General features: G+C 36.5%; 1 long non-coding RNA gene across 1 annotated transcript; it reads right to left on the bottom strand.

Moving 5' to 3' along the window:
* Positions 1–564: 564 nt before the first annotated feature.
* LOC131032896 (uncharacterized) lies at positions 565–11,035 on the bottom strand. Its single transcript, XR_009103527.2, has 2 exons — positions 10,661–11,035; positions 565–10,579 (listed from the first exon to the last, which is right to left on the bottom strand). It is a non-coding gene; the product is annotated as an uncharacterized LOC131032896 (long non-coding RNA).
* Positions 11,036–13,755: the final 2,720 nt, after the last annotated feature.

Raw genomic sequence — 13,755 nt, 5'->3', positions numbered from 1 at the left:
TTTATAACATTCAGTTTAAAAAATCAATATTGTTGGTATCATTCATTTTCAAAAATTAATAGTAAGTATAATAAATAATTATCAATATTTTTTTGTACAAGAATCCTTAAAACATTTGGAGGGACAAAGATTTATTTAATAAGTAATTTATTAAAAAAATATTTTAAACCTTTTAGACTTACATTTTTGAATTTCTTTTAATTATAATATTATATTTATATATAATTTATTATATATTTTAAAAACATTAAATATTATTTTTGAGTTTTTTTTAAAATATCTTAGTAATTAATATATTATTAAATATATAATTAACATCCATATCTCTCCCCACCCTCTTCCTCTTTCAAAGTTGACATCGATATCTCTTTTTCCTCTTCATATTTCTTCTTCCATGTATCTCTATATCTATCTCATTGTCTCTTGAACTCTTTCTATCACTATAAATGAAATTTCTATATTTATATTTTTCTCTCTATCTCCTTTTATATATATTTATCTCTTTCTCCATCTCCATCTTCATCTCTAGCTTCCTCTAGCTTCTTTTATACATCTTTCCTGAAATTTATAAATATATATACTTTTCCATTAAATATTTGAAATAAGAGATACAAAAAATAATGTATATTAGTACAAAAAATCAGCTGTAGCCAGCAAACAGCTATAGACCAAAAGAGGACTGATGAAAGAATGACTGGCAGTTCAGATCTGTAACATACTGAGCTGGATTTATAATTTGCTAGTAGCTCAAAACAAACAATCAAACCAACCCAACTTTTTTGGTGTGCGTAACTTTTGTCCTCCCGTTAAATATATATTTGTGTCCTTCAAAATTGAATAGCAAAATACAATAATTAATAATTAAAGAAGCCTCTAGTTTGTCTCCTCGCAATTAAATCTGTGTCATTAGCAATTAAATGCTTGTCTCCATCTACCATGACGAAAACATGCTAATAGATAATGTGGTGATTGGCCAAAACAACTTTACAACGTCGACGGTGGCATTTTATTTAATCTGGGCAAAACTGTGTCCGTATCTCTGTTGCAATTCATTCTCATGTTCAGCACCACTCCTGCAGAAAAGCAGATGAATTGAATATTTTGATACAAACCCACCGCCATTGTTGTTAATTTGATTGAAGGAAGGAGGTGAAGAAAGAAAACAAAATGAATTCCCTCCAGAAATTCTTGCCATATGGAGTGATGATCTCACTGGAATGTTTGGATGTGGGGCTGACAACATTGAGCAAAGCTGCTTTCTCCGAAGGATTGAACCATTTTGTATTTGTAGTCTATAGCAATGCGTTAGCTGCAATCATAATATGCCCACTTGCATTTTTCGTTGACAGGTACATACAATTGATCCCTACCCATTTGGGCAAATCAAAGCAATGCGTTAGCTGCAAAACTATTATGCCCAATTGATTCAATTGAACAATACCTTTTTGCGATAACCATAACGAAATCGGAGACTGTATCTTTAGGTATTTGCTCCTGTATGTCAATTTATTGGGTTAGCTTAATTAGCCTCATGGGAAAGTATTCAAAACCATCTGTAGACTAAATTATATTTCATCAACTACTCTTACCGTGTAATTTGTTGTTGGTGTGCTTTGGGTTATCAGTTCGTGGCATGTTTGAGGATGAATAAATTCAAGGTTTTTGTTTATGTAAAGCTCTGTAACTAGTTCAAGCCTTAAGGGATCAAATATTCCCTGTAAAGATAATGAATTGAGTGTATGAATCAATTGATATCATCCTTGCTTTGTCAAGTGTAATTATTTAGGTTCTTCTCAACCTATCTATAATTTATATTTCTTCTTCTTGGTGTGAATTTCTTTGTACTGTCCTTCCAATAGAATGTTTGCGAGTTCTTTTAAAAGTGCAATGTTTATTCATTATAATGTGGCTGGTTTTCCATGCCATCTGGTATCTCAATTCCTTTGACAATTCATGCTAGTGAAATAGCACAGTTCTGTAGTACCCACAAACGATTATACAAGAATTTATAGTCGCAAATGCAGCAATTACTTGTATACTGATTTCAGATGGTGGGTTGGATTGCAGGGGAAAACGGCCACCTCTCACGTGCTATATGCTGGGTAGATTTTTTTTGCTTGCTTTATGTGGGTAAGTATGCCTTCATTCCAAGGTTTATGGAGTTATTTGCATTTGATTCCATTACACATGAATGTTTTACCTCCACAGTCTACTTATACACAACAGATCCCATTGGCAAGAAAACTCTCTATAATTCTTATCTGGTGCTGCAAACTTTAGCCATACACACTCTTGCACCAGAGAATTTGGAGAAAAATGGTCCCGTCTCTTTTATGGTGAAGATTCAGTTTAGTCGTTTTTGGCTGTTGAATTGGAAATTGCCTAATAAACAGACTAAAAAGAACACTTAATTGGATATACCAAAGCCCCTTTCTGGGTAGCCAATGAGCCATAGTTGTTAAAAGCACTGGGGTGATTCCCAATTTTCAACTAGAATTAGGTGTAATTCCTGGATCATTGAAATCACTGCCTCTGGTAGAAGGCTCACTGCCCTAGCTGGACAAAGTGTCTGAACCAAACTCAAACCTGGGCATCTAAATCACCTTCTGGTCCCATGGATGGAGAGCCCCATAATTAGCTCTGCAAGTACCATGGAGAAGATTCAGAAAGTGTGTGCTGGAAAGTTCTGGCCCTGCCCGCCACTGAAAAAACTTTGGGATTGAAAGATTAGGCAATCATTTAATCCAAGATGAGATCCTTATTTTCCTCTTACAGCTTTCTGTATCTACTATGGGACTCGCCTTGCTGTGAAATTTTCAGCCTGATCCCCCGCCGTGGGATGCCTCCCTGAGCATGAACAGACTTTTAGACTTAAACGAGTTTCAGCTCCAAGCAAAATATCTCGTCCTTCCAGTCCCTAGAGATCAGCCCACGACCATTGCTATTATCTGCAAGTGGACAATATTTTGGTATAGTGTACCTTGTTGAATTGATGATTTCCTTACAGGAAGAAGATCCACCTTCCTTCCCCCTCATTTTAGCACATAATCTCGTTAATCAGTGAAAATAGACAAGCCAAGCCAAAGAGTCAAGACCATCTTGCAACTCTGCAGAATAAAAGCAAAACATTTAAAACCCAACAATAAATGTTATACTCTTAAAATGACAAGCACCACCAAGTAGGAGGAAGCCCATTCATCTGGAATCCTCATCAATGCATCAAAACAGATCTAGACCATGCCTATATTATGGGGCTGAAAATGGTTTTTCCAAGTTGTGATATCTTGAAATCTCATAGAATAGCTGTTGCTGGTTGCAAATAACACTCAAGGTGAGTAAAAGGTCAGAAAAACAGAGAAGAAAAGATGAAAGTAAGGGAGAAGCCAAAATGGTATTGACTCCCAAATGTGTGGCAATTGACTTAAGTTTTTGTGATCCAGTGAAAGTGTAATGTCACATATAGCAGTCGTAAGGTGCGAAATAAATGGAAACAAAGTTAAAATCTGCAAAATTGAAGCATGATCTTATCACTACCCGTGATCAAGAAGGTCAGTATAATTAGACAGCAAATAATAATACTATGTCAGAGTTACTTGAATACAAGTACTAACCCCAGTTTGTTCTTTTTGCCATTTTGGTATGGATTACAACTAAGTAGACAGAAGTATGTACATGCTGATAACAGTTTGTGAAAAACACAGTCCAATCCATCCACACAGTAAGAAGATATGTATTTGGCAATTTTGGCCTTTTTAGCCACCAAAACAGAATAGGTAAAATCTAGTTGATGGGAAGAGGAAGGGAATGAAAAAGTGGTACCTTGAAATCCCTTTGTGGGTTTTGAAAGTCTTCTATGGTACTGCGAAATTTGAGAAATCTGGTTTAGAAGAAAATATGACTGAAGGCTGTGTAAGCACCAAGCATCTATGTAGGAATATGATGACCAGAGAGCCCAAGTTTTGAGAAGATACATGTCCTGGTCACGAGGATCAATCACATGCCTTGCCTGTGCTTTGGAATTATCAAGCATGAGTTAATTTGTTAAAATGTGTTGTTGTGTGTCCTTGCAAGTAAATTTTTGTGCCAAATGAGGAATATTAGAATATATGGTCATAGGCCAACAAGCTCCACCACAGTGGCCATTCAGTCTATTCTTTTTGCCATTTCGGTATGGATTACAACTAAGTAGACAGAAGTATGTACATGCTGATAACAGTTTGTGAAAAACGCAGTCCAATCCATCCACACAGTAGGAAGATATGTATTTGGCAATTTTGACCTTTTTAGCCACCAAAACAGAATAGGTAAAATCTAGTTGACGGGAAGAGGAAGGGAATGAAAAAGTGGTACCTTGAAATCCCTTTGTGGGTTTTGGAGTCTTCTATGGTACTGCGAAATTTGAGAAATCTGGTTTAGAAGAAAATATGACTGAAGGCTGTGTAAGCACCAAACATCTATGTAGGAATATGATGACCAGAGAGCACAAGTTTTGAGAAGATACTTGTCCTGGTCACGAGGATCAATCACATGCCTTGCCTGTGCTTCGGAATTATCAAGCATGAGTTAATTTGTTAAAATGTGTTGTTGTGTGTCCTTGCAAGTAAATTCTTGTGCCAAATGAGGAATATTAGAATATATGGTCATAGGCCAACAAGCTCCACCACAGTGGCCATTCAGTCTATTCTTTTTGCCATTTCGGTATGGATTACAACTAAGTAGACAGAAGTATGTACATGCTGATAACAGTTTGTGAAAAACACAGTCCAATCCATCCACACAGTAGGAAGATATGTATTTGGCAATTTTGGCCTTTTTAGCCACCAAAACAGAATAGGTAAAATCTAGTTGACAGGAAGAGGAAGGGAATGAAAAAGTGGTACCTTGAAATCCCTTTGTGGGTTTTGGAGTCTTCTATGGTACTGCGAAATTTGAGAAATCTGGTTTAGAAGAAAATATGACTGAAGGCTGTGTAAGCACCAAGCATCTATGTAGGAATATGATGACCAGAGAGCCCAAGTTTTGAGAAGATACTTGTCCTGGTCACGAGGATCAATCACATGCCTTGCCTGTGCTTTGGAATTATCAAGCATGAGTTAATTTGTTAAAATGTGTTGTTGTGTGTCCTTGCAAGTAAATTCTTGTGCCAAATGAGGAATATTAGAATATATGGTCATAGGCCAACAAGCTCCACCACAGTGGCCATTCAGTCTATAATAGCAAGAATAGATCTTAATCTTTGATGTGATTTAGCTTGTTGCTCCTGCCTATGCTCCAGCAGACAAGAGAACAGTCTACAAAATGAATTGAATTTACGAAATTTTGCCTTTCCAAGTGCTAAACTCATTGGAGCGTTTTGATGTGTGACTGAGCCATTTTGTATTTGTAGTCTACAGCATTGTTATGGCTGCAATGCTTATCATGCCCAGTTACATTTTTTTATGGACAAGTAAGTGGATGCAATTGGCAATATCCATTTGCATAAAATATGGAAAAATCAATACTATTTGAGTCTTCTTTCATATCTCTTTATATTTTGTCTTAAATTGAAATAAGAATTTGTCCAATATACATTGTCTACTAAGTTAAATTGCAAAAACAGGAGAGCCTAGAAAACAACATATCATTCTGATGTGGGTGGTTTTCCATAGCCATCTGGCAGCTCAGTTATATTAACAACTCATGCCGGTGAACTAGCATGTGATGTTTTTGAGTTAGAACTGCAGAAACAACTTGGGGTACAGATTTCAGATGGTGGCTTGGGTTGCATGGATAAATGACAAACTCTCATTTGGTGTTGAGTAATATTTTATTCTTCCTTTATGCAGATAAGCAGGACTTAGAGAGGATACAGATGGATTGGATTGAAATCCAGCTTTGTTTGATAACAGCTGTAATGCTAAATTCACATGACAAAACAAGGTGGTTACTAAGGACATAATTTGGGATAACACCCAATTGCTCCGGGCGAACAGCCTTGTAGGGTACCCACAAGCGAGAGGATTGAACTTCTACTATTTGGGCTTGAGTGCTTCCTCTTGTATTTAGGTGTTATTACTATTCCTTAATCTTTGTATAATCCCTATTCCTTGGGCTTGTATATCTCCTGCTGAAGAAAGCCTCAATAGCTAAGCTCAAACTTGGGCTCCACTAGCACAAAGTCAAAAATTGTGTCCTTGTATTAGCTAAGGATGTGCCTTGGAAAAGATTTCAGTATGGTGCAACTGCAGACCTTGAACTTGATTTGAATTGATGGTGGACAGAGTGACCATCTAGATTCTCATTACTGCCAGACCTTCCCCTCTATTTCACATATAGTCTTACAGCGCACCAAAAACTCTGTAAGCCAAACTCAGTGTCTAGATCGACTTCCATGCCTTCAAAAAATTAGCAAAACATGGTCAAACTAGATATCATTTGACAAAAACATCAAATTAAAGACAAGCCCGTGCACCGTATTCCTCAATTTATTCATCAACTTAGATAAAGAGTCTGTTGATAAATCATTGCATGAAATTATCTACTATCTTAGTTTGTAATTTATCAGAACGGATGAAAATGATAAAACCTCTGTTTCCAGTGCTAAAATGTATTGCCAAACAATGAAACCTATGACCTCAATGAAAATTTGTTGGTGGATAAGTGGAACTATTCGCAAGGCAGAAAATAAGACTGAATATGAGTGAAAGAGGTGAAAACTAGAGCAAAAGAGGACACAAAAGATGAACCTCGGAAGGTAACCAGCTAACTTGGTATTAACTCACAAGTTTTTTTGAATTGACTTGGTATCGACTTCAAATATTTTGAGCCAATACAGAGTCGTGGCACAGGAGCATAGTTACATTTGATTCCAGTCAGTATTGACTATGGTGCATGGAATGGTCTGTTCTAAATAAAATAGTAAATATCGACTCATTATTTGCCCAGCACAGTTCATTGCTGCTATGAAAAGAAGACCACCTGCATCACCGTCCAATCAAGCAATTAGAGCTACTCAAAAAGTTTTGTACGTAGTTTTTTGGATGCTTGTATTAATTTCAAGTTCTCATTTTCAGAAGTTTGTCTGGATTTGCAGGATTTCTGTAATGCAGAATTGCGTCTTCACAGGTGTAAGTTATACTTCCCCAACACTAGCTACCGCGATGGCGAACTTGATCCCTGCATTTACCTTTGTGTTATCTCTTCTTTTCAGGTATAAAATACAGTCAGCGGGTTGCTTGTAACTTTGTATTCTTCATATATATACTTCTGTTCCTTAGGAGGAGGTTTGGGATTCCGTAGTTTTAGAATGACACAATTTTTTGGCAAAATGATTGCAATTGTTTTTCACTTTTCAAGTTATCAGTACTGCAGCAATGCTTTCCTTGTCTGATTTTATATTGATTACATCTTTGCAACCTTCTTAGAAATGAATAAAGTCCCCTACCCCAGAAAACCCCACCATCTTGCCTAGATTGTTGAGTAGAGGGGTGAAGCTCGACAGATTAAAAAAATGTCACTTGTTAGAACTCCTTACAGGATATTTATCTCTACCCAACACTGTGCCTGCATTCTGTGTAATTTTTGTTGTGATATGAGTTCAGGGTGGAGAAAGTAAATATGAGAAATTCAAGTAGCCAGTTAAAAGCTCTGGGTACCCTCATTTCTGTTGGGGGAGCAATGATTGTCACCCTGTATAAGGGCCCTGTCGTAAGAAAATTTTGGTCTGTGAACCATGGCTCAGTTGAAAGTCACTATATTGCCCTGAAGACAACATCAGTCAAAGATTGGATCATAGGATCTTTTTTCCTTGCAGGGGCCTCAATCTCGTGGTCAACTTGGAACATCATGCAGGTAGTCATTTTGGAATTAGTCTATCAATGAATCTTTGTTCAAAATTTTTGCTGACAATAGTTTCATAAAAAATTGTGTGTTCAGGTGGAAACTTTGAAAAGATATCCAGCTGAATTGTCAATTACAGCTTTCACTACCACAATTGCAGCTATGCAATCAGCTATTTTCACGTCTCTTGCTGAGCATAACTTAGCTGTTTGGAGGCTTAAATGGAACATTGATGTTATAAGCATTTCATATTCAGTAAGAATAACAACTCTTTAAAATTCTAACGTTTTGTAGTTACAAACTTACAACTAGAAACACTCATTCCTTCTTAATGATCCTTTTCTTGCAGGCAATTATCGGTACAGGGGTTACCTACACTTTGCAAACTTGGTGCATCTGCAAGAAAGGACCTCTATTTGTATCAATGTTTAAGCCAATTGGGATAGTAATTGCAGCTATAGCATCAGCCATTTTTCTTGGTGAAAAGCTACATTATGGAAGGTCCGGTTTCTAGAATTCTGTAGATTAAGCTAACCTTTATTTACTGACAAGAAGAGAGCTGCTACAATACGAGGAAAGATACCGACAAGAGCTTAATTTGACACTCAGTCTTGTTGTGTTGCATTTGCAGTGTGGTAGGAGCGTTTTTCATTGTGTCAGGGTTCTATGCTGTGATTTGGGGACACTCAAAGGATACTGATGTTTCTGATAATCTGTCAAGCAAAGGCCCTGTAAACTGCCAGTCCAATTTAATCGAGAATGATCCTTCTGAAACTCAACAACTACTGGGGGAACACACAGGCTCGTAATTCCAAAGCAAACAAATTGATTGAAATTTTGCATAATATTGCTAAAGTTGAAGCTGTAAACATGAATTTACATACTTGTAAAACCATATCAATGTATTTTAGAGTCATTGGTATATTTGAAGCTATCCACTTGGCTTTACACGGTGGTAAGTGTTTATCGATATTCTTTAAATTCGTTGGGACTAGTAAACAGTTTCTGTTTGCTGCACCAGTGCCAGTAGACTTCTGTCTGTTTGAGCATTCTTTTTTATTGCATTATCTGGCCCCTGGGTACATATAGTATCTAGGAGTTATGTAAATTTGTCTTCTGAATGGTTGATAAATTTGTCTACTCTGATCAGAGAACTCTTTTTTCAGTCTTTAGTTCACTCGCTCAATTCTTATTTGCTACTCTTTAAAGAGTAATTACTGACCAATTTACTTCTGCAAGTTGCAATCCATTTTTCAGTCTTCCTAAATCATAGTTTGCCAATCCTGCTTACCTTACATCTTATGACAGAAAGAACTAGACTTTGGCTTTCTATACAATCAACGCCATCAAACTATGTCATTGACTTTTAGTTCTGTGCCTATAATAAAGACTTGTAATAAGAGTGGCGAGGATTCTTAGATATTGCTTGGTGTTATCAACTGAATGTTCTGGAGGTTGTTGCTAGTCTTAAGAATCTCAGTATGCAACATTCATGATAAATTCATGGTTTAGTATTATGCATCTTAAAGATCTCTTTTTTCAATGATAAGCAACCTTTAAAAAGTTTTTCAACATCGAATATAAGGTAGGTAAAAGAGTCTGAATAATTAACTTTTCTTTTTAACTAAGAGCCAAAGACTAAAAGATACATATTCTACCAAATCTATTTGGAACTTGTTCCCGAACTCACTCTTTTTAAAAACATTATGAACCTTCATCCAGAAAAATTTGTTCCCAACGATACTTTTTACAAATCATTCATCCATACCAGTAGATAAAAGACTACTCAAAACAATAACCCCACATTAACCTCATGTGATATAATCTCTTATAATTTTTTTAATTTTTTTGCTTGACGTGCCATAGAAAACATACACAGATAACTCATAAAAGCAGCGAAAATTCAGATTGGCCCCAGAAGATAAAGATTTTTTTTTTCTAAAATTGAAAATGCCATAGAAGACATACACAGATCACTCGTAAAAGCAGCGAATATTCAGATTGGCCCAAAATATGGAGAGCTGAAGACCGACAACTGAAAAAGCACTAACGGTTCCTTTTGAGATAGAATCGAACTGCCAGCAGTAGCAGTCGCACATCAATCTCGATTACTGTAACATTAATCTTTGTTGTGACATCTGAGACAGCATTGTGAACACTACGAAATTACGAATGAGTTTAAAAGCTTGGGCATTAACCTTTCCTTGTTAAGGGAGGCCGTGCCCCAGCTCGCTGAAAACACTGACAGAATTATGGGGTCCATTGGAGTTTTTCAGAGAGATCGTTGATTGACAGCTAGTTAAGTATCTATGTGATTCGGCGTCTTTATTCGATGCGTCAAGCATGGGCTCAGCTAGAATTAGAGTATTAATGTACCATCCCCTATCCCATGAATGACTAAGAAATGAACCACTCTTATATTTTCAGGATGAACCTATAGAGTCCCACTGTCTAGTCATTTACTGGTCAGGAAATCGGCAAAGAGAGCTCTCTGTTTTGAAGAATGTGTGTTCTAAAACCCTAACGCAAGCATTTTCCAGACGCCAGATTCAGCAGCTACCAACGCAGAAATTTATCCTTTGAACCATTTTCTAGCGAAGAAGACAGGGCGAATCATTCTGGCAGCTAGGGCAGTTGGAGTCGGGCAGAGTCTTTCCTTCATCCATTGTATTGTTGTGCCCTTTCCCCCTGTGCTGTGCCCTTTCCTCCTGTGCCCTAGCCGATTGCCTTACAACTAGCGGCGAGGTTGTTGATTGTGACCCTTCAGAAATTTCAGTATGTCAATGATGAAAAAAAAAAAAAGGGAAAAACCCTACTCACGCCCAGAGGAACTCCAGCGTACCTCTATTTCCAAATCGTTCGTAAGTGCAACGAATAGCGCTCATCCCCAATACTAACGCTTCTTGAGCCGAACGGAAATGCCATGAAAGAAGATTTCTTGCAACAAGCTTCGAGAACGAGGAGAGTAAGCAGTTGGAATCACAGAAGGAGGAATGATTGCCAATCATCCTCAGTCTCCAGAAATCAACAATGTAGGTAAGATCTGATTAAATGGCCCAAATCACATCGGAAAAACAGGGGCAGGTTAATAGAATCTAGGAGGGGTCTAGGAGACACCTATTCTTTGGTCATGGTAACTTCTATGTTGTACTTACATTGTATTTGGTAAGGTAACCATTCTTATAGAAGAGAGAGGTGTTATTGCTTCGGAAATTGCTAAGAGCAATGCATCTTGGGTTTAACAAGATGGTGTATATGACACAACTTACCTCTAAGGCATTCAAGATGGTTTTGAAAACCATGGGTACATACCTCTTTGTGTTGAGTTCTTTATATATGTTAATGCCTTAGTTGATTTTATGACATGGGTTTATTATTTGCTAAGGCATTGTTATGTTGTCAAAATTGCTCTAGAATTTTTTGTTGATTGTAGCTACTCTTAAATAGCATTAATTTTGTACTTGTGACTATTGGTTGTTACTGATAATATAATTGAGTCTAGGTTTTTTCTCGTAAGGGTTTTCCCACATATATTTGGTGCTATAGTTTATTTGTTTAAATTTGAGATTTGCATGTGTTTATCTATTTTGTAACAGTTAAAGTGTTTGTAAGAAGCTTTTGCATCATCTCTCATTTTAGATTTAGCATTTGGAAGCATTGTTATGCACTTTGCTTCCTTTCAATTAGTATTAGAGAGTGGTCAACTTTGTTACTATTGTTAGGTTGATGGTTTTTTGGTGTTGATCTAGTTTCAGTGGGAATCTTGCAGAGGAAGATTTCATAACTTTGTTGCAATTTTTTATATGGCAAGTACATCGAGCAGAATAGAAATAGAGAAGTTTAGTGGCAGAAATTTTGAATTGTGAAAACTCAAAATGGAAGATATGCTTGTGGATAGAGATTTATGGATTGCGGTTTCTTTAATAAAACCCTAAATTACATAGTAGGATGAATGGGATATAATGGATTAGAAAGCGAAGGGTTTGATAAGACATTGTCCGGTTGATTCTATGCTCCTAAATGTTTCTAAAGAGAGGACTACAACTAAGCTTTAGAAGAAGTTGGGTGATATTTATCAGGTAAAATCTTAGGTAAATAAGTTATTCATGAGAAAGAAGTTGTATTCTCTAAGGATGGAGGAAGGAGGATCCATTGTTGATCACATGAACATATTTAATATTGTGGTTGCCTAGCTAAATTTTGTTGGTATCAAGAATGATCATCAAGAAAAATCCATGCTTTTTTTTATGTTCTTTGTCAGACTTATGGGATCACCTTGTAATGGTCATTGGAAGTAGAACAACCACTTTCAACATGGAGGATGTGGTTGTTTCGTTGTTATTTGAAGAAATGCAAAGGAAATCTTCTAAGATTGCTAAGGAGGCCCTAGTTTCTTGTGGTAGAATGATGGAGAAAGGCAAGAAGGACAAGAAGGGTAAATCCAAGTATCTAGAGAGATGTAAGTCTCCTGGTAAAAAGTCTAAGGTGAAATATTGGAACCATGGCACATCTAGTCATTCCCAAAAGGAGTGCAAGGTGGAGAAGAAAAACAAAGTTAAAAAGGATTTCTTTGATTGTGACTTTGAAAAATCCTCTCATGATGAAGTAGATGCTTTTGTCACAGCCTTAGCAACACATGCATCAAAAGATGTGTGGTTGATAGATTCAGGTGCCTCTTTCCACGTGACCTCTCATAGAGGTTGATTTTTTAGGTACAAAGAGTTTGATTGTGAGCAATTGTGTCTGGGTGATGACTCTCACTTAAAGGTTGTTGGCCATTGAAGAGTCAATATATGATTCTTGATGGTAGAGTGAAGGGGGTTGATAGTGTCCCACATATCCCTAGCTTGGCATGAAATCTACTTTAAATTAACAAACTTAGTGATCTGGGTGTGTAGGTTGTTTTATCGAGTGGTGGATGTAAGATGACAATAGGATCTATGATGCTTGCTAAGGATATTTGGATTGACACCTTATACAAGCTAGATGCATGCACGACTAAGTGCAATAGTGCTTCTGTAAAGTCTAAGAAAAGGGCTTTGGATTCTTCATCTTAGCTATTGGATCAGACCAAAAAGAATATTATTGTTTTTGTTGGGAAATGAGGTGTTGTACACCTTGCATAATAATGTTATAATTATAATATTTATCTTTTATGTGAGTTTCCCATGGACATGTAATGTAATATTTATTATATTATGTTGCACATGGACGTGCAACACGTAAAGATTCCTTGGAAATATTCTCAGGACAACTTGATGAGTTGAATTGTAACATTGAGATTATTATATTGTATTTATTTAATATTGGGGAAAGATATTTTTTTAAAAACTTAGTACTCAATATTAAATGTGGGGTCAATGGGTAGTTGTGAGCATATGGTTTTGTTTTACCACTAGTTGTTTTTGTGTGAGCTTTTATCTATATAAGCAAGCACATGTTTAGTGGTTAAGGTTGGCTGGCGGTTTTGGATTGTCATTGTATTGAGTCCATTGGAGGATTGCATTTGTGAAGCATGGAATGAGATGCATATATTCATGCTTGGACACATGTGAATGCATTGGAGGGCTTGATGATTCAAATGTATTCATTGTAACTCTATGTTTCTTTATGGCTGAATAATATGATGGAGTATGGATGCTTTTGCAAGTTGGTTTTTTCCCTCATGAGGGTTTTCCCAGGATATATCTTGTGTTATCTTGTATCTTGTCTATTTGATCTTCGCATTTAATGATTCCATAAGCGTGTGTGCATGTTTTTCTCTCATGGGTTATATAGGAAATAGATTATTTGCATGTGGGTTTAAAGCATTATTTTCTAACAAGTGGTATCAGAGCTTTCATTGTTGATTTGGAATGATAACCCTAGCTTAAGTGGAAAAGGTGCAAAGTGGAAGTCATGGTTGTGCATGAAAGGATTGGGACATTACAAGGTATG

The sequence above is a fragment of the Cryptomeria japonica genome, chromosome 4, assembly GCF_030272615.1.
Source record: "Cryptomeria japonica chromosome 4, Sugi_1.0, whole genome shotgun sequence".
NCBI classification, from domain to species: Eukaryota; Viridiplantae; Streptophyta; class Pinopsida; order Cupressales; family Cupressaceae; genus Cryptomeria; species Cryptomeria japonica.
Note: the sequence above shows the minus strand (reverse complement) of the source record. Positions and strands in the feature narration are given on the sequence as shown.